Here is a 19,946-nt window from a genome sequence, read left to right as displayed (position 1 = left end):
CGCAGCCAAACATAAATTATAAACTAAAATAAAATTTGCCTCTGAATAACTTTGAGTGAATTTGGTATAAGTTGTAAAGTTTGCATCTACATTCACTTCATTCCAAATGGTTTCCGATTAATTGTTCCTTAACTAATTTTAGAAGACTTTTGGGATAGAGACTCCATTTTCGTTTGAATTTCCAGTTTAATGGATTCAGCAGTCCTGTCAGTAGGGCACGCTGCCTCCAGTGACGTGTGAGGGAGGCGAGGCCTGCACTTCCTGCACTGACCACAGGGTGGCGCCGAGTTCACCTCTCTGACCCACAGCGCATGCTCGTTCCCTGCGAACTCGATTGTGAGGGCAGCTGAGAGGAGTTGAGCCTCCTCAGGCGCGGGGGCGGGGGCGGGGGCGGGGGCCTTCGGGTAGGACGCCCGGCTCAGCGTCTCGGCTGAGAGGAGCTCGGTCTCCATCTCCTCAGGACTCGGTGGGGTTTCGGCTTCAGGACAAAGTGGGGCTGCCTCCACGCTGACTAGGGAACTAGGTTTCCTGAGGACCCAGGTGATGCCTGAGGAAAAGGTGAAGAGACGATGAGGAAAAGTGGGGAGAAGCTTCCTGTGGGCGACTGACCGTTGAGGGGGTCCGTCTTCGTGTGAGCGAGGGAGGGCTTGGCGTGGAAAGCTGGGTGTTTGGTCAGGTTTGTGTGCAGGGTAGCCAGCGTGAGTTACGGGGCGTCCAGTTTTCCCAGCACCATTTATCGTGGGGAGTGTCGTGCTCCTTGGTGTGTCCTTGGTCCCTGTGTCATAAATTCACCGACCCCGTCCGTGTGGGTTGAATTCTGGTCTCTCTGTCCTGTTCCTCTGGTCCCTGTGCCCGTTTTGAGCCAGTTCCACACTGTTTTGGTGCCTGTAGCTTCTCAGCAGAGTGTGACGTCAGGGAGGGAGATGCCTCCAGCCCGTTCTCTTTTTTCAGGGTTTCTTTGGCTATTTGGGGTCCTTTGTGGTTCCCCACAGATATTAGGAGGATTTGCTCTATTTTGGGGGAAAATACCATGGAATTTTGGGAGGGATTGCATTCACTGTGTCCACTGCTTTGGGTAGCATGGATATTTTAACAATATTAATTGTTCCATTCCATGAGAACAGGATATCTTTCCATTTCTTGGTGTGTTTTGCAATGTCTTCATCAATGTCTTCAAGTTTTCAGTGTGCAGGTCTTTCACCTCCTTGGTTGACTTTATTCCCAGGTATTTTGTTCTTTTTGAATGCAGTTGTAAATAGGGTTGCTTTCTTTCTCTTTCTGATGGTTCATTATTAGTGTTTAGAAAGGCAACTGATTTCTGTGTATTGATTTTGCAACTTTACTGAATTGATTTATTAGTTCTAATAGTTTTTTTGTAGAATGAAGTGGAAAATTGGAATTCAAAAATCCCACTGTTTCTACCATATCCAGGTCATCCACAACACGGAGGACAGCGGCTCCTAATATAACCTTCCCACAGTGCCTCTAAATGACATGTGGACTTTGGGTGAACTGGATCTGGGTAAGGCTTGGCTTCTATATGGAAGTTTGATGTTTTCTCTGCTTTTCTGGCATGCTGTTGACATACATGATGTTTTGAAAAGTAATTGACTTTCCAGTAATTTCAAACATACAACTTTACATACATAAAAACAAGTCTTGTACCTTGATTAAATATACTCCTAACTATTGATGTTGACATTCTTAAAAATGGAATTGTTCTCATAAATTCTTTTTCAGATTATTTTTTGCCAGCGTATGCATATAAGATAGATTTTCATGAATTGATATTTTGTTCTATAACTTTGCTTATTAATGAGTCGATTAGCTCAAATAATTTCTTTGTTGATTATAGGTAGTTTTATATATAAGATGATGTGACCTATGTTCTGTGAAGAGACCCGGTTTTAATTTTTCCATTCACCCATGGATGCCTTTTCTTTCTTTCCTCAAGATTCTGGGTAGAACTTCCAGTACACTACTGAGTAACGGTGATGAAGGCCAGCTTCCTGGCCCTGTTCCTGATTTCAGGAGTAAATCTTTCAGTCTTTAACGTTGAGCATGATGTTTGCTGTGGCTTTTTGTACTACTCTTTTCCATATTGAGCAAATTTCCTTTTATTCCTGCTTTCTTGAGTGTTTTTCATGAAATAACCCTGGATTTTCATTGTAGATTTTTTGCATTAATTGATATGATTATGTGTTTTTACTTCACACCATTATTGTGGTTGAATACATTGCTTACTTTTAATATGTTGAGCAACCTGAAATTTCTGGTGTAGAGATACTTGCTTATGGCATTATCCATTTAAAGTTCTGTTGGTTTCATGTTGCTATTATTGTGTGATAGATTTTTACATTCCTATTTATAAGTTGTACTGGGGTAGTTTTCTTGTTTTTTTCCTTTATTTTTAAAATCTTTTTTAAAATAGTGGTTTTATTTCATTTTAATTATTTATTTATTTTGGCCATATCCCATGGCTTGTGGGATCTTAGTTCCCCAGTCAGGGATGGAACCCGAGCCCTTGGCAGTGAAAGCACAGAGTCCTAACCACTGGGCCACCAGAGTATTCCCCAGTTTTCTTTTTCAAGATGTATTTGTATAATCTGATTAGACTTGGCTTGGTGTAAGTGGTTTGGAGGGTTAGCATTAGGGCTGGGGCTGGTGTGAGGGTTGGGGCTGTGTACGGTTTATGGTTGCTGTTATGGTTTAAGTTTTATGGTTAATGAGTTATTTATGGGTATGGTTAATGAATATATTTTCTGGTATGGTTATGGTTATGGTTTTGCTTATTGGTTAAGGTTTATGGTTTTGGTCTCAGGGTGTTAGGGTTCTGTGTTAGAGTGGATGTTAGTGTATGGGTTAGAATTGGGGTACAGGTAGGATACGGGTAGAGCATGGGTTAGGGTAAGGTACAGGTTTAGGGTACGGGTTAGGCTAAGGTTAGGTCAGGGCTTAGGGTCAGGATCAGAGTTTAGGGTTAGGGCCCATGTCAGGATTAGCGTCAAGGTTGAGCGAGGCCATTGTTTTCTGCTCCTCCAGTGCTGGATTCTCATTGATAGACGAATGAAATGTCTGCTCTGGTCACCCACTGTTTCAAATTGAGCTCAGCCTTAGTCAAGGGTTCTTAGGGCCTCAGAGGTCATGCAGGGTTTCCCTCCACCCTCCCTCCTGGGAAGGGTGATGCAGGCCCCACTCTGTCTGGGCAGCCCCAGGTCCAGCATGGCCCTGACATGCAGGATACTAAGTAGACGTGATGTAAGACTTGGTGCATCAGTCTGCCAGCCCCCAGGTGCTGCCTTTTTTTTTTTTTCTCAATTAATTAATTAATTAATTTTGGGCTGTGTTGGGTCTGCATTGCTGCCCGGAGGCTTTCTCTAGTTGCGGCGAGTGGGGGCTTCTCATTGCGGTGGCTTCTCTTGTTGCAGAGCACAGGCTCTAAGCGCGTGGGCTTCAACAGTTGGGGCTCGCGGGTTCTAGAGCGCAGGCTCAGTAGTTGTGGTGCACGGGCTTAGTTGCTCCACAGCATGTGGGATCTTCCCGGACCAGGGCTCAAACCCGTGTCCCCTGCATTGGCAGGTGGATTCTTAACCACTGCGCCACCAGGGAAGTCTGGTGTTGCGTTCGTGAGGGCTGGTGGGGCCCTCTTGGGACTGGACGGATCCTTTGTTCCATCTGCACGGGTGTCCAAGCAGGTCTCAGGACAGCCCTTGGCCTCTGAGCATCCAGGCAGGCACCCACGTTCCTCCAGCTCAGGTTAGCCTTGGCCCCTCCAGCCCCCGTGGCCAATTACTGAGCTGATTGTGTCTTTACTCTTTCAAATTAAATTGCTCTCTCCAGGTGGGCGAGAAGTTTACTTGTGAACTTGGTTAGGGTTAGGGGTTAGGGGTTAAGGGTTAGGGGTTAGGGTCAGGGTTAGGGCTAGGGCTAGGGCTAGGGGTTAGGGTTAGGCTTAGGGTTGGGTTAGGGATAGGGGTTAGGGTTAGGGTTTAAGGTTAGGGTTAGGGTTAGTTTTGGGTTAGGGTTAGGGTTATGGTAGGGTTAAGGTTGGGCTAGGGTTGGGTTAGGGTTAGGGTTAGGGTTAGGGTTTAGGGTTAGGGTGTCCAGCCTTATGTCCCATTCAGCTGTGAGTGTAGATGTGGTCAGTCCAGTTGCATCACAGCCCCTGATTGAATTTTGTAAGAATTCCTCTCTCTCTCACTGTCTTTCTTTTTTGATAATTAATTTTTATAATGGGGTGTAGCTGATTTGCAATGTTGTGTTTCTTGGTGCTGTACATCCACCTAAGTCACTTACAGAGAGACATCAGTAAATTCTTTTCTAGTTTCTAGTAGTCAGATATATGTTTTTTCTGTGAATAGAGTGTGCTGAGTCCAGTTCCTTGAACCATGAGTATGTCTTGGCGATTACATTATTGGCGTATGGAACGGTATCTGTGCCAATTTCAACCTCCTGGTTTATGCATCACCGCACCGCACTTTTCCCCTTAAGCAGCCGTAAGTGTGTTTTGTAAATGTGTGATGGTGTTCTGTTTGTAATTCAGTTCACGGTTGGCGATTTTTAGATTCCCTTTATAAGTGATATCTTATGATAAGTTTCTCTTGCTGTCTAACTTATTTCACTCTCAATGACCATACATAAGTCCCCCTGAGTTGCTGCAACTGGCCTCATTTCATTGATTTCAGGGCTGAGTAATATTCCGTTGTGCTTAAGTACCAAATTTTCTTTCACCGTTTTTTCCTTCCAAGGACTATGAAGTTGTACCCAAGTCGAGGCTGTTGTAAACATAGCAGCAGTAAACGGGGTGCCTGCGTCCTGTGGATTTTTGGTTTTGCCAACATATAGGCCCATGAGTGGAAGCGCCCTATGCTTTGCAGCTCTGTTTTTTAGATGTTTTAGGAAGCACAGCACACTTCTCCAGAGTGGCCGTTGGCTATTTACATTCCCCCCTTCAGAGTAACAAGGCTCCCTTTTCTCCTCTCCTTGTCCTGCATATCTGGTTTTTACCCTTTGTCAGGATGGTCCTTTTTTCTGATTCGAAGTGATACCTCTTTGTAGTGTTGATTTGCATTGCCAGCTTCTTTGGTTGGCCAAAAAGGGCGTATGCGTTTTTCCTGCATATATTCTGGAAGTTAAATTTGAGAGACAGCTTTTTGTTTTTTTAATTGATGAATTAATTAATTTATTTTTGGCTGTGTTGGGTCTTCGTTTCTGTGCGAAGGCTTTCTCTAGTTGGGGCAAGCGGGGGCCACTCTTCATCGCGGTGCGCGGGCCTCTCACTATCGCGGCCTCTCTTGTTGCGGAGCCCAGGCTCCAGACGCGCAGGCTCAGGAGTTGTGGCTCACGGGCCTAGTTGCTCCGCGGCATGTGGGATCTTCCCAGACCAGGGCTCGAACCCGTGTCCCCTGCATTAGCAGGCAGATTCTCAACCACTGCGCCACCAGGGAAGCCCCTTGAATAGTTTTGTATTTAAAGTTTGTCTGTGGGGACTTCCCTGGTGACGCAGTGGTTAAGAGTCCGCCTGCCAATGCAGGGGACACGGGCTCGAGCCCTGGTCCGGGAAGCTCCCACATGCCGCAGAGCAACCAAGCCTGCGCGGCACAACTACTGAAGCCTGCGCGCCTAGAGCCCGTGCTCGCCCACAAGAGAAGCCACCGCAATGAGAAGCCCGTGCACCGCAACGAAGAGTAGCCCCGCTCGGCACAACTAGAGAAAGCCCACATGCAGCAACGAAGACCCAACGCAGCCAAACATAAATTATAAACTAAAATAAAATTTGCCTCTGAATAACTTTGAGTGAATTTGGTATAAGTTGTAAAGTTTGCATCTACATTCACTTCATTCCAAATGGTTTCCGATTAATTGTTCCTTAACTAATTTTAGAAGACTTTTGGGATAGAGACTCCATTTTCGTTTGAATTTCCAGTTTAATGGATTCAGCAGTCCTGTCAGTAGGGCACGCTGCCTCCAGTGACGTGTGAGGGAGGCGAGGCCTGCACTTCCTGCACTGACCACAGGGTGGCGCCGAGTTCACCTCTCTGACCCACAGCGCATGCTCGTTCCCTGCGAACTCGATTGTGAGGGCAGCTGAGAGGAGTTGAGCCTCCTCAGGCGCGGGGGCGGGGGCGGGGGCGGGGGCCTTCGGGTAGGACGCCCGGCTCAGCGTCTCGGCTGAGAGGAGCTCGGTCTCCATCTCCTCAGGACTCGGTGGGGTTTCGGCTTCAGGACAAAGTGGGGCTGCCTCCACGCTGACTAGGGAACTAGGTTTCCTGAGGACCCAGGTGATGCCTGAGGAAAAGGTGAAGAGACGATGAGGAAAAGTGGGGAGAAGCTTCCTGTGGGCGACTGACCGTTGAGGGGGTCCGTCTTCGTGTGAGCGAGGGAGGGCTTGGCGTGGAAAGCTGGGTGTTTGGTCAGGTTTGTGTGCAGGGTAGCCAGCGTGAGTTACGGGGCGTCCAGTTTTCCCAGCACCATTTATCGTGGGGAGTGTCGTGCTCCTTGGTGTGTCCTTGGTCCCTGTGTCATAAATTCACCGACCCCGTCCGTGTGGGTTGAATTCTGGTCTCTCTGTCCTGTTCCTCTGGTCCCTGTGCCCGTTTAGAGCCAGTTCCACACTGTTTTGGTGCCTGTAGCTTCTCAGCAGAGTGTGACGTCAGGGAGGGAGATGCCTCCAGCCCGTTCTCTTTTTTCAGGGTTTCTTTGGCTATTTGGGGTCCTTTGTGGTTCCCCACAGATATTAGGAGGATTTGCTCTATTTTGGGGGAAAATACCATGGAATTTTGGGAGGGATTGCATTCACTGTGTCCACTGCTTTGGGTAGCATGGATATTTTAACAATATTAATTGTTCCATTCCATGAGAACAGGATATCTTTCCATTTCTTGGTGTGTTTTGCAATGTCTTCATCAATGTCTTCAAGTTTTCAGTGTGCAGGTCTTTCACCTCCTTGGTTGACTTTATTCCCAGGTATTTTGTTCTTTTTGAATGCAGTTGTAAATAGGGTTGCTTTCTTTCTCTTTCTGATGGTTCATTATTAGTGTTTAGAAAGGCAACTGATTTCTGTGTATTGATTTTGCAACTTTACTGAATTGATTTATTAGTTCTAATAGTTTTTTTGTAGAATGAAGTGGAAAATTGGAATTCAAAAATCCCACTGTTTCTACCATATCCAGGTCATCCACAACACGGAGGACAGCGGCTCCTAATATAACCTTCCCACAGTGCCTCTAAATGACATGTGGACTTTGGGTGAACTGGATCTGGGTAAGGCTTGGCTTCTATATGGAAGTTTGATGTTTTCTCTGCTTTTCTGGCATGCTGTTGACATACATGATGTTTTGAAAAGTAATTGACTTTCCAGTAATTTCAAACATACAACTTTACATACATAAAAACAAGTCTTGAACCTTGATTAAATATACTCCTAACTATTGATGTTGACATTCTTAAAAATGGAATTGTTCTCATAAATTCTTTTTCAGATTATTTTTTGCCAGCGTATGCATATAAGATAGATTTTCATGAATTGATATTTTGTTCTATAACTTTGCTTATTAATGAGTCGATTAGCTCAAATAATTTCTTTGTTGATTATAGGTAGTTTTATATATAAGATGATGTGACCTATGTTCTGTGAAGAGACCCGGTTTTAATTTTTCCATTCACCCATGGATGCCTTTTCTTTCTTTCCTCAAGATTCTGGGTAGAACTTCCAGTACACTACTGAGTAACGGTGATGAAGGCCAGCTTCCTGGCCCTGTTCCTGATTTCAGGAGTAAATCTTTCAGTCTTTAACGTTGAGCATGATGTTTGCTGTGGCTTTTTGTACTACTCTTTTCCATATTGAGCAAATTTCCTTTTATTCCTGCTTTCTTGAGTGTTTTTCATGAAATAACCCTGGATTTTCATTGTAGATTTTTTGCATTAATTGATATGATTATGTGTTTTTACTTCACACCATTATTGTGGTTGAATACATTGCTTACTTTTAATATGTTGAGCAACCTGAAATTTCTGGTGTAGAGATACTTGCTTATGGCATTATCCATTTAAAGTTCTGTTGGTTTCATGTTGCTATTATTGTGTGATAGATTTTTACATTCCTATTTATAAGTTGTACTGGGGTAGTTTTCTTGTTTTTTTCCTTTATTTTTAAAATCTTTTTTAAAATAGTGGTTTTATTTCATTTTACTTATTTATTTATTTTGGCCACGTCCCATGGCTTGTGGGATCTTAGTTCCCCAGTCAGGGATGGAACCCGAGCCCTTGGCAGTGAAAGCACAGAGTCCTAACCACTGGGCCACCAGAGTATTCCCCAGTTTTCTTTTTCAAGATGTATTTGTATAATCTGATTAGACTTGGCTTGGTGTAAGTGGTTTGGAGGGTTAGCATTAGGGCTGGGGCTGGTGTGAGGGTTGGGGCTGTGTACGGTTTATGGTTGCTGTTATGGTTTAAGTTTTATGGTTAATGAGTTATTTATGGGTATGGTTAATGAATATATTTTCTGGTATGGTTATGGTTATGGTTTTGCTTATTGGTTAAGGTTTATGGTTTTGGTCTCAGGGTGTTAGGGTTCTGTGTTAGAGTGGATGTTAGTGTATGGGTTAGAATTGGGGTACAGGTAGGATACGGGTAGAGCATGGGTTAGGGTAAGGTACAGGTTTAGGGTACGGGTTAGGCTAAGGTTAGGTCAGGGCTTAGGGTCAGGATCAGAGTTTAGGGTTAGGGCCCATGTCAGGATTAGCGTCAAGGTTGAGCGAGGCCATTGTTTTCTGCTCCTCCAGTGCTGGATTCTCATTGATAGACGAATGAAATGTCTGCTCTGGTCACCCACTGTTTCAAATTGAGCTCAGCCTTAGTCAAGGGTTCTTAGGGCCTCAGAGGTCATGCAGGGTTTCCCTCCACCCTCCCTCCTGGGAAGGGTGATGCAGGCCCCACTCTGTCTGGGCAGCCCCAGGTCCAGCATGGCCCTGACATGCAGGATACTAAGTAGACGTGATGTAAGACTTGGTGCATCAGTCTGCCAGCCCCCAGGTGCTGCCTTTTTTTTTTTTTCTCAATTAATTAATTAATTAATTTTGGGCTGTGTTGGGTCTGCATTGCTGCCCGGAGGCTTTCTCTAGTTGCGGCGAGTGGGGGCTTCTCATTGCGGTGGCTTCTCTTGTTGCAGAGCACAGGCTCTAAGCGCGTGGGCTTCAACAGTTGGGGCTCGCGGGTTCTAGAGCGCAGGCTCAGTAGTTGTGGTGCACGGGCTTAGTTGCTCCACAGCATGTGGGATCTTCCCGGACCAGGGCTCAAACCCGTGTCCCCTGCATTGGCAGGTGGATTCTTAACCACTGCGCCACCAGGGAAGTCTGGTGTTGCGTTCGTGAGGGCTGGTGGGGCCCTCTTGGGACTGGACGGATCCTTTGTTCCATCTGCACGGGTGTCCAAGCAGGTCTCAGGACAGCCCTTGGCCTCTGAGCATCCAGGCAGGCACCCACGTTCCTCCAGCTCAGGTTAGCCTTGGCCCCTCCAGCCCCCGTGGCCAATTACTGAGCTGATTGTGTCTTTACTCTTTCAAATTAAATTGCTCTCTCCAGGTGGGCGAGAAGTTTACTTGTGAACTTGGTTAGGGTTAGGGGTTAGGGGTTAAGGGTTAGGGGTTAGGGTCAGGGTTAGGGCTAGGGCTAGGGCTAGGGGTTAGGGTTAGGCTTAGGGTTGGGTTAGGGATAGGGGTTAGGGTTAGGGTTTAAGGTTAGGGTTAGGGTTAGTTTTGGGTTAGGGTTAGGGTTATGGTAGGGTTAAGGTTGGGCTAGGGTTGGGTTAGGGTTAGGGTTAGGGTTAGGGTTTAGGGTTAGGGTGTCCAGCCTTATGTCCCATTCAGCTGTGAGTGTAGATGTGGTCAGTCCAGTTGCATCACAGCCCCTGATTGAATTTTGTAAGAATTCCTCTCTCTCTCACTGTCTTTCTTTTTTGATAATTAATTTTTATAATGGGGTGTAGCTGATTTGCAATGTTGTGTTTCTTGGTGCTGTACATCCACCTAAGTCACTTACAGAGAGACATCAGTAAATTCTTTTCTAGTTTCTAGTAGTCAGATATATGTTTTTTCTGTGAATAGAGTGTGCTGAGTCCAGTTCCTTGAACCATGAGTATGTCTTGGCGATTACATTATTGGCGTATGGAACGGTATCTGTGCCAATTTCAACCTCCTGGTTTATGCATCACCGCACCGCACTTTTCCCCTTAAGCAGCCGTAAGTGTGTTTTGTAAATGTGTGATGGTGTTCTGTTTGTAATTCAGTTCACGGTTGGCGATTTTTAGATTCCCTTTATAAGTGATATCTTATGATAAGTTTCTCTTGCTGTCTAACTTATTTCACTCTCAATGACCATACATAAGTCCCCCTGAGTTGCTGCAACTGGCCTCATTTCATTGATTTCAGGGCTGAGTAATATTCCGTTGTGCTTAAGTACCAAATTTTCTTTCACCGTTTTTTCCTTCCAAGGACTATGAAGTTGTACCCAAGTCGAGGCTGTTGTAAACATAGCAGCAGTAAACGGGGTGCCTGCGTCCTGTGGATTTTTGGTTTTGCCAACATATAGGCCCATGAGTGGAAGCGCCCTATGCTTTGCAGCTCTGTTTTTTAGATGTTTTAGGAAGCACAGCACACTTCTCCAGAGTGGCCGTTGGCTATTTACATTCCCCCCTTCAGAGTAACAAGGCTCCCTTTTCTCCTCTCCTTGTCCTGCATATCTGGTTTTTACCCTTTGTCAGGATGGTCCTTTTTTCTGATTCGAAGTGATACCTCTTTGTAGTGTTGATTTGCATTGCCAGCTTCTTTGGTTGGCCAAAAAGGGCGTATGCGTTTTTCCTGCATATATTCTGGAAGTTAAATTTGAGAGACAGCTTTTTGTTTTTTTAATTGATGAATTAATTAATTTATTTTTGGCTGTGTTGGGTCTTCGTTTCTGTGCGAAGGCTTTCTCTAGTTGGGGCAAGCGGGGGCCACTCTTCATCGCGGTGCGCGGGCCTCTCACTATCGCGGCCTCTCTTGTTGCGGAGCACAGGCTCCAGACGCGCAGGCTCAGGAGTTGTGGCTCACGGGCCTAGTTGCTCCGCGGCATGTGGGATCTTCCCAGACCAGGGCTCGAACCCGTGTCCCCTGCATTAGCAGGCAGATTCTCAACCACTGCGCCACCAGGGAAGCCCCTTGAATAGTTTTGTATTTAAAGTTTGTCTGTGGGGACTTCCCTGGTGACGCAGTGGTTAAGAGTCCGCCTGCCAATGCAGGGGACACGGGCTCGAGCCCTGGTCCGGGAAGCTCCCACATGCCGCAGAGCAACCAAGCCTGCGCGGCACAACTACTGAAGCCTGCGCGCCTAGAGCCCGTGCTCGCCCACAAGAGAAGCCACCGCAATGAGAAGCCCGTGCACCGCAACGAAGAGTAGCCCCGCTCGGCACAACTAGAGAAAGCCCACATGCAGCAACGAAGACCCAACGCAGCCAAACATAAATTATAAACTAAAATAAAATTTGCCTCTGAATAACTTTGAGTGAATTTGGTATAAGTTGTAAAGTTTGCATCTACATTCACTTCATTCCAAATGGTTTCCGATTAATTGTTCCTTAACTAATTTTAGAAGACTTTTGGGATAGAGACTCCATTTTCGTTTGAATTTCCAGTTTAATGGATTCAGCAGTCCTGTCAGTAGGGCACGCTGCCTCCAGTGACGTGTGAGGGAGGCGAGGCCTGCACTTCCTGCACTGACCACAGGGTGGCGCCGAGTTCACCTCTCTGACCCACAGCGCATGCTCGTTCCCTGCGAACTCGATTGTGAGGGCAGCTGAGAGGAGTTGAGCCTCCTCAGGCGCGGGGGCGGGGGCGGGGGCGGGGGCCTTCGGGTAGGACGCCCGGCTCAGCGTCTCGGCTGAGAGGAGCTCGGTCTCCATCTCCTCAGGACTCGGTGGGGTTTCGGCTTCAGGACAAAGTGGGGCTGCCTCCACGCTGACTAGGGAACTAGGTTTCCTGAGGACCCAGGTGATGCCTGAGGAAAAGGTGAAGAGACGATGAGGAAAAGTGGGGAGAAGCTTCCTGTGGGCGACTGACCGTTGAGGGGGTCCGTCTTCGTGTGAGCGAGGGAGGGCTTGGCGTGGAAAGCTGGGTGTTTGGTCAGGTTTGTGTGCAGGGTAGCCAGCGTGAGTTACGGGGCGTCCAGTTTTCCCAGCACCATTTATCGTGGGGAGTGTCGTGCTCCTTGGTGTGTCCTTGGTCCCTGTGTCATAAATTCACCGACCCCGTCCGTGTGGGTTGAATTCTGGTCTCTCTGTCCTGTTCCTCTGGTCCCTGTGCCCGTTTTGAGCCAGTTCCACACTGTTTTGGTGCCTGTAGCTTCTCAGCAGAGTGTGACGTCAGGGAGGGAGATGCCTCCAGCCCGTTCTCTTTTTTCAGGGTTTCTTTGGCTATTTGGGGTCCTTTGTGGTTCCCCACAGATATTAGGAGGATTTGCTCTATTTTGGGGGAAAATACCATGGAATTTTGGGAGGGATTGCATTCACTGTGTCCACTGCTTTGGGTAGCATGGATATTTTAACAATATTAATTGTTCCATTCCATGAGAACAGGATATCTTTCCATTTCTTGGTGTGTTTTGCAATGTCTTCATCAATGTCTTCAAGTTTTCAGTGTGCAGGTCTTTCACCTCCTTGGTTGACTTTATTCCCAGGTATTTTGTTCTTTTTGAATGCAGTTGTAAATAGGGTTGCTTTCTTTCTCTTTCTGATGGTTCATTATTAGTGTTTAGAAAGGCAACTGATTTCTGTGTATTGATTTTGCAACTTTACTGAATTGATTTATTAGTTCTAATAGTTTTTTTGTAGAATGAAGTGGAAAATTGGAATTCAAAAATCCCACTGTTTCTACCATATCCAGGTCATCCACAACACGGAGGACAGCGGCTCCTAATATAACCTTCCCACAGTGCCTCTAAATGACATGTGGACTTTGGGTGAACTGGATCTGGGTAAGGCTTGGCTTCTATATGGAAGTTTGATGTTTTCTCTGCTTTTCTGGCATGCTGTTGACATACATGATGTTTTGAAAAGTAATTGACTTTCCAGTAATTTCAAACATACAACTTTACATACATAAAAACAAGTCTTGTACCTTGATTAAATATACTCCTAACTATTGATGTTGACATTCTTAAAAATGGAATTGTTCTCATAAATTCTTTTTCAGATTATTTTTTGCCAGCGTATGCATATAAGATAGATTTTCATGAATTGATATTTTGTTCTATAACTTTGCTTATTAATGAGTCGATTAGCTCAAATAATTTCTTTGTTGATTATAGGTAGTTTTATATATAAGATGATGTGACCTATGTTCTGTGAAGAGACCCGGTTTTAATTTTTCCATTCACCCATGGATGCCTTTTCTTTCTTTCCTCAAGATTCTGGGTAGAACTTCCAGTACACTACTGAGTAACGGTGATGAAGGCCAGCTTCCTGGCCCTGTTCCTGATTTCAGGAGTAAATCTTTCAGTCTTTAACGTTGAGCATGATGTTTGCTGTGGCTTTTTGTACTACTCTTTTCCATATTGAGCAAATTTCCTTTTATTCCTGCTTTCTTGAGTGTTTTTCATGAAATAACCCTGGATTTTCATTGTAGATTTTTTGCATTAATTGATATGATTATGTGTTTTTACTTCACACCATTATTGTGGTTGAATACATTGCTTACTTTTAATATGTTGAGCAACCTGAAATTTCTGGTGTAGAGATACTTGCTTATGGCATTATCCATTTAAAGTTCTGTTGGTTTCATGTTGCTATTATTGTGTGATAGATTTTTACATTCCTATTTATAAGTTGTACTGGGGTAGTTTTCTTGTTTTTTTCCTTTATTTTTAAAATCTTTTTTAAAATAGTGGTTTTATTTCATTTTACTTATTTATTTATTTTGGCCACGTCCCATGGCTTGTGGGATCTTAGTTCCCCAGTCAGGGATGGAACCCGAGCCCTTGGCAGTGAAAGCACAGAGTCCTAACCACTGGGCCACCAGAGTATTCCCCAGTTTTCTTTTTCAAGATGTATTTGTATAATCTGATTAGACTTGGCTTGGTGTAAGTGGTTTGGAGGGTTAGCATTAGGGCTGGGGCTGGTGTGAGGGTTGGGGCTGTGTACGGTTTATGGTTGCTGTTATGGTTTAAGTTTTATGGTTAATGAGTTATTTATGGGTATGGTTAATGAATATATTTTCTGGTATGGTTATGGTTATGGTTTTGCTTATTGGTTAAGGTTTATGGTTTTGGTCTCAGGGTGTTAGGGTTCTGTGTTAGAGTGGATGTTAGTGTATGGGTTAGAATTGGGGTACAGGTAGGATACGGGTAGAGCATGGGTTAGGGTAAGGTACAGGTTTAGGGTACGGGTTAGGCTAAGGTTAGGTCAGGGCTTAGGGTCAGGATCAGAGTTTAGGGTTAGGGCCCATGTCAGGATTAGCGTCAAGGTTGAGCGAGGCCATTGTTTTCTGCTCCTCCAGTGCTGGATTCTCATTGATAGACGAATGAAATGTCTGCTCTGGTCACCCACTGTTTCAAATTGAGCTCAGCCTTAGTCAAGGGTTCTTAGGGCCTCAGAGGTCATGCAGGGTTTCCCTCCACCCTCCCTCCTGGGAAGGGTGATGCAGGCCCCACTCTGTCTGGGCAGCCCCAGGTCCAGCATGGCCCTGACATGCAGGATACTAAGTAGACGTGATGTAAGACTTGGTGCATCAGTCTGCCAGCCCCCAGGTGCTGCCTTTTTTTTTTTTTTCTCAATTAATTAATTAATTAATTTTGGGCTGTGTTGGGTCTGCATTGCTGCCCGGAGGCTTTCTCTAGTTGCGGCGAGTGGGGGCTTCTCATTGCGGTGGCTTCTCTTGTTGCAGAGCACAGGCTCTAAGCGCGTGGGCTTCAACAGTTGGGGCTCGCGGGTTCTAGAGCGCAGGCTCAGTAGTTGTGGTGCACGGGCTTAGTTGCTCCACAGCATGTGGGATCTTCCCGGACCAGGGCTCAAACCCGTGTCCCCTGCATTGGCAGGTGGATTCTTAACCACTGCGCCACCAGGGAAGTCTGGTGTTGCGTTCGTGAGGGCTGGTGGGGCCCTCTTGGGACTGGACGGATCCTTTGTTCCATCTGCACGGGTGTCCAAGCAGGTCTCAGGACAGCCCTTGGCCTCTGAGCATCCAGGCAGGCACCCACGTTCCTCCAGCTCAGGTTAGCCTTGGCCCCTCCAGCCCCCGTGGCCAATTACTGAGCTGATTGTGTCTTTACTCTTTCAAATTAAATTGCTCTCTCCAGGTGGGCGAGAAGTTTACTTGTGAACTTGGTTAGGGTTAGGGGTTAGGGGTTAAGGGTTAGGGGTTAGGGTCAGGGTTAGGGCTAGGGCTAGGGCTAGGGGTTAGGGTTAGGCTTAGGGTTGGGTTAGGGATAGGGGTTAGGGTTAGGGTTTAAGGTTAGGGTTAGGGTTAGTTTTGGGTTAGGGTTAGGGTTATGGTAGGGTTAAGGTTGGGCTAGGGTTGGGTTAGGGTTAGGGTTAGGGTTAGGGTTTAGGGTTAGGGTGTCCAGCCTTATGTCCCATTCAGCTGTGAGTGTAGATGTGGTCAGTCCAGTTGCATCACAGCCCCTGATTGAATTTTGTAAGAATTCCTCTCTCTCTCACTGTCTTTCTTTTTTGATAATTAATTTTTATAATGGGGTGTAGCTGATTTGCAATGTTGTGTTTCTTGGTGCTGTACATCCACCTAAGTCACTTACAGAGAGACATCAGTAAATTCTTTTCTAGTTTCTAGTAGTCAGATATATGTTTTTTCTGTGAATAGAGTGTGCTGAGTCCAGTTCCTTGAACCATGAGTATGTCTTGGCGATTACATTATTGGCGTATGGAACGGTATCTGTGCCAATTTCAACCTCCTGGTTTATGCATCACCGCACCGCACTTTTCCCCTTAAGCAGCCGTAAGTGTGTTTTGTAAATGTGTGATGGTGTTCTGTTTGTAATTCAGTTCACGGTTGGCGATTTTTAGATTCCCTTTATAAGTGATATCTTATGATAAGTTTCTCTTGCTGTCTAACTTATTTCACTCTCAATGACCATACATAAGTCCCCCTGAGTTGCTGCAACTGGCCTCATTTCATTGATTTCAGGGCTGAGTAATATTCCGTTGTGCTTAAGTACCAAATTTTCTTTCACCGTTTTTTCCTTCCAAGGACTATGAAGTTGTACCCAAGTCGAGGCTGTTGTAAACATAGCAGCAGTAAACGGGGTGCCTGCGTCCTGTGGATTTTTGGTTTTGCCAACATATAGGCCCATGAGTGGAAGCGCCCTATGCTTTGCAGCTCTGTTTTTTAGATGTTTTAGGAAGCACAGCACACTTCTCCAGAGTGGCCGTTGGCTATTTACATTCCCCCCTTCAGAGTAACAAGGCTCCCTTTTCTCCTCTCCTTGTCCTGCATATCTGGTTTTTACCCTTTGTCAGGATGGTCCTTTTTTCTGATTCGAAGTGATACCTCTTTGTAGTGTTGATTTGCATTGCCAGCTTCTTTGGTTGGCCAAAAAGGGCGTATGCGTTTTTCCTGCATATATTCTGGAAGTTAAATTTGAGAGACAGCTTTTTGTTTTTTTAATTGATGAATTAATTAATTTATTTTTGGCTGTGTTGGGTCTTCGTTTCTGTGCGAAGGCTTTCTCTAGTTGGGGCAAGCGGGGGCCACTCTTCATCGCGGTGCGCGGGCCTCTCACTATCGCGGCCTCTCTTGTTGCGGAGCACAGGCTCCAGACGCGCAGGCTCAGGAGTTGTGGCTCACGGGCCTAGTTGCTCCGCGGCATGTGGGATCTTCCCAGACCAGGGCTCGAACCCGTGTCCCCTGCATTAGCAGGCAGATTCTCAACCACTGCGCCACCAGGGAAGCCCCTTGAATAGTTTTGTATTTAAAGTTTGTCTGTGGGGACTTCCCTGGTGACGCAGTGGTTAAGAGTCCGCCTGCCAATGCAGGGGACACGGGCTCGAGCCCTGGTCCGGGAAGCTCCCACATGCCGCAGAGCAACCAAGCCTGCGCGGCACAACTACTGAAGCCTGCGCGCCTAGAGCCCGTGCTCGCCCACAAGAGAAGCCACCGCAATGAGAAGCCCGTGCACCGCAACGAAGAGTAGCCCCGCTCGGCACAACTAGAGAAAGCCCACATGCAGCAACGAAGACCCAACGCAGCCAAACATAAATTATAAACTAAAATAAAATTTGCCTCTGAATAACTTTGAGTGAATTTGGTATAAGTTGTAAAGTTTGCATCTACATTCACTTCATTCCAAATGGTTTCCGATTAATTGTTCCTTAACTAATTTTAGAAGACTTTTGGGATAGAGACTCCATTTTCGTTTGAATTTCCAGTTTAATGGATTCAGCAGTCCTGTCAGTAGGGCACGCTGCCTCCAGTGACGTGTGAGGGAGGCGAGGCCTGCACTTCCTGCACTGACCACAGGGTGGCGCCGAGTTCACCTCTCTGACCCACAGCGCATGCTCGTTCCCTGCGAACTCGATTGTGAGGGCAGCTGAGAGGAGTTGAGCCTCCTCAGGCGCGGGGGCGGGGGCGGGGGCGGGGGCCTTCGGGTAGGACGCCCGGCTCAGCGTCTCGGCTGAGAGGAGCTCGGTCTCCATCTCCTCAGGACTCGGTGGGGTTTCGGCTTCAGGACAAAGTGGGGCTGCCTCCACGCTGACTAGGGAACTAGGTTTCCTGCGGACCCAGGTGATGCCTGAGGAAAAGGTGAAGAGACGATGAGGAAAAGTGGGGAGAAGCTTCCTGTGGGCGACTGACCGTTGAGGGGGTCCGTCTTCGTGTGAGCGAGGGAGGGCTTGGCGTGGAAAGCTGGGTGTTTGGTCAGGTTTGTGTGCAGGGTAGCCAGCGTGAGTTACGGGGCGTCCAGTTTTCCCAGCACCATTTATCGTGGGGAGTGTCGTGCTCCTTGGTGTGTCCTTGGTCCCTGTGTCATAAATTCACCGACCCCGTCCGTGTGGGTTGAATTCTGGTCTCTCTGTCCTGTTCCTCTGGTCCCTGTGCCCGTTTTGAGCCAGTTCCACACTGTTTTGGTGCCTGTAGCTTCTCAGCAGAGTGTGACGTCAGGGAGGGAGATGCCTCCAGCCCGTTCTCTTTTTTCAGGGTTTCTTTGGCTATTTGGGGTCCTTTGTGGTTCCCCACAGATATTAGGAGGATTTGCTCTATTTTGGGGGAAAATACCATGGAATTTTGGGAGGGATTGCATTCACTGTGTCCACTGCTTTGGGTAGCATGGATATTTTAACAATATTAATTGTTCCATTCCATGAGAACAGGATATCTTTCCATTTCTTGGTGTGTTTTGCAATGTCTTCATCAATGTCTTCAAGTTTTCAGTGTGCAGGTCTTTCACCTCCTTGGTTGACTTTATTCCCAGGTATTTTGTTCTTTTTGAATGCAGTTGTAAATAGGGTTGCTTTCTTTCTCTTTCTGATGGTTCATTATTAGTGTTTAGAAAGGCAACTGATTTCTGTGTATTGATTTTGCAACTTTACTGAATTGATTTATTAGTTCTAATAGTTTTTTTGTAGAATGAAGTGGAAAATTGGAATTCAAAAATCCCACTGTTTCTACCATATCCAGGTCATCCACAACACGGAGGACAGCGGCTCCTAATATAACCTTCCCACAGTGCCTCTAAATGACATGTGGACTTTGGGTGAACTGGATCTGGGTAAGGCTTGGCTTCTATATGGAAGTTTGATGTTTTCTCTGCTTTTCTGGCATGCTGTTGACATACATGATGTTTTGAAAAGTAATTGACTTTCCAGTAATTTCAAACATACAACTTTACATACATAAAAACAAGTCTTGTACCTTGATTAAATATACTCCTAACTATTGATGTTGACATTCTTAAAAATGGAATTGTTCTCATAAATTCTTTTTCAGATTATTTTTTGCCAGCGTATGCATATAAGATAGATTTTCATGAATTGATATTTTGTTCTATAACTTTGCTTATTAATGAGTCGATTAGCTCAAATAATTTCTTTGTTGATTATAGGTAGTTTTATATATAAGATGATGTGACCTATGTTCTGTGAAGAGACCCGGTTTTAATTTTTCCATTCACCCATGGATGCCTTTTCTTTCTTTCCTCAAGATTCTGGGTAGAACTTCCAGTACACTACTGAGTAACGGTGATGAAGGCCAGCTTCCTGGCCCTGTTCCTGATTTCAGGAGTAAATCTTTCAGTCTTTAACGTTGAGCATGATGTTTGCTGTGGCTTTTTGTACTACTCTTTTCCATATTGAGCAAATTTCCTTTTATTCCTGCTTTCTTGAGTGTTTTTCATGAAATAACCCTGGATTTTCATTGTAGATTTTTTGCATTAATTGATATGATTATGTGTTTTTACTTCACACCATTATTGTGGTTGAATACATTGCTTACTTTTAATATGTTGAGCAACCTGAAATTTCTGGTGTAGAGATACTTGCTTATGGCATTATCCATTTAAAGTTCTGTTGGTTTCATGTTGCTATTATTGTGTGATAGATTTTTACATTCCTATTTATAAGTTGTACTGGGGTAGTTTTCTTGTTTTTTTCCTTTATTTTTAAAATCTTTTTTAAAATAGTGGTTTTATTTCATTTTAATTATTTATTTATTTTGGCCATATCCCATGGCTTGTGGGATCTTAGTTCCCCAGTCAGGGATGGAACCCGAGCCCTTGGCAGTGAAAGCACAGAGTCCTAACCACTGGGCCACCAGAGTATTCCCCAGTTTTCTTTTTCAAGATGTATTTGTATAATCTGATTAGACTTGGCTTGGTGTAAGTGGTTTGGAGGGTTAGCATTAGGGCTGGGGCTGGTGTGAGGGTTGGGGCTGTGTACGGTTTATGGTTGCTGTTATGGTTTAAGTTTTATGG

Source organism: Balaenoptera borealis, assembly GCF_965194805.1.
Source record: "Balaenoptera borealis genome assembly, contig: HAP1_SCAFFOLD_296, whole genome shotgun sequence".
Lineage (NCBI taxonomy): Eukaryota > Metazoa > Chordata > Mammalia > Artiodactyla > Balaenopteridae > Balaenoptera > Balaenoptera borealis.
The sequence above is the reverse complement of the archived record's forward strand: the minus strand, read 5'-3'. Positions refer to the sequence as shown.